Below are 1728 nucleotides of genomic sequence, written 5' to 3' on the forward strand. Positions count from 1 at the left end.
AACTGTGTTTACCTTTCAAGTTTTGCATTTCTGATACGGTGGCCGCAGTGCTGTGCTGCATTAGCACTGCAGATTGTAATGTAACGTTTGAGATTTGACACAAATTTGTTTCTCCACCTGTTAAACATCGTTAAGATGGGCAATTTGAGCGATTATAGGTGTATTTTACCGTTAAAGTGGGTACCAGTTGGCTTTGCTGGGCAGGCTCGGCATTTTCGCGCCCACTGGAAGTTTATCCCAGTCAGGCTTCGTGCGTTTGAGTTGGTATTCGTTACTGAGTAAAGTTAAGCGTTTTTTTTTTTTAACTACCTTTCAAGCTAGGATAACATGTGACTACTTTTTTTAGAAAGACGTTTTTGTCAGCTGAACAACCGACATGTTGTTAAAACATTACATTCAGTTGGACGCACTGTAGGCCTAACGTTACATCTGTTCCTCACAAGCTCGTTTTCTGTGCCATTTGTTATTTTATTGGCCATCATCATATATTTTATATATAAGTTTGTTTTACGATTGCAAATTACTTACTGGTAACCGATTATAGGTAACAGTAAATGCAAACAAATGCATTATGTTGTATGAATTTTAATCATGAACAAAAAGTCTGTAAAAGTGTTGTGTAACTTACATCTTTGGGCTTAACTGTAATTAGCAAGTAACCAACAATTTCCCGTTTAACGTTACCTCCCTTTGTAGGCTATGACTGAGCACATTACAGTGAGGATCACCATCCATCTTCATTTTTTTTTTTAGGCAACTTAGATTATTAATGGGTTATTATTAAAGGCTGTTGTATAGGAAATGTCTTTGCTTGTGTGTGTGTTGTTTACAAGTAAATTTAAGTTAAATCATTTTTTTTCCCTTTTTACAGGCACACGTTTGTCTGTGAGTCTGAGACTGGATGAAGGGTAAGTTTTGCATTTCTGTACCAAATAAAGAGTATAAACTATATCTTAAGATAGTCAAAATTTTAACCACTTTAAAGTCCCCTAGTAAGCCTAGTAAGACCATAGTTAACAGATTCAGATGTATTTAATTAAGGATGGAGCTAAACTCTACAGGACAGTGATCCTCAGAGCAGGATTCGACACCCCTGCTTTAAACCATCACTTTTTTTTTGTTATTCAAAATATTGAATGTGTTTCTTAAATAATTTCATGTGTCATGTCATGATTATGAAGGTGTCATGTCAGTCTTATGCACACCCCTTCAAGTAAAGTGTTACCGTGTTGTGTAACTTACATTTTTGGGCATAACTGTAATTAGCAAGTAACCAACAATTTCCCGTTTAACGTTACCTCCCTTTGTAGGCTATGACTGAGCACATTACAGTGAGGATCACCATCCATCTTCATTTTTTTTTTTAGGCAACTTAGATTATTAATGGGTTATTATTAAAGGCTGTTGTATAGGAAATGTCTTTGCTTGTGTGTGTGTTGTTTACAAGTAAATTTAAGTTAAATCATTTTTTTTCCCTTTTTACAGGCACACGTTTGTCTGTGAGTCTGAGACTGGATGAAGGGTAAGTTTTGCATTTCTGTACCAAATAAAGAGTATAAACTATATCTTAAGATAGTCAAAATTTTAACCACTTTAAAGTCCCCTAGTAAGCCTAGTAAGACCATAGTTAACAGATTCAGATGTATTTAATTAAGGATGGAGCTAAACTCTACAGGACAGTGATCCTCAGAGCAGGATTCGACACCCCTGCTTTAAACCATCACTTTT

Source organism: Sinocyclocheilus rhinocerous, unplaced genomic scaffold, assembly GCF_001515625.1.
Source record: "Sinocyclocheilus rhinocerous isolate Xijiao unplaced genomic scaffold, SAMN03320098_v1.1 scaffold1333, whole genome shotgun sequence".
Taxonomy (NCBI): Eukaryota; Metazoa; Chordata; class Actinopteri; order Cypriniformes; family Cyprinidae; genus Sinocyclocheilus; species Sinocyclocheilus rhinocerous.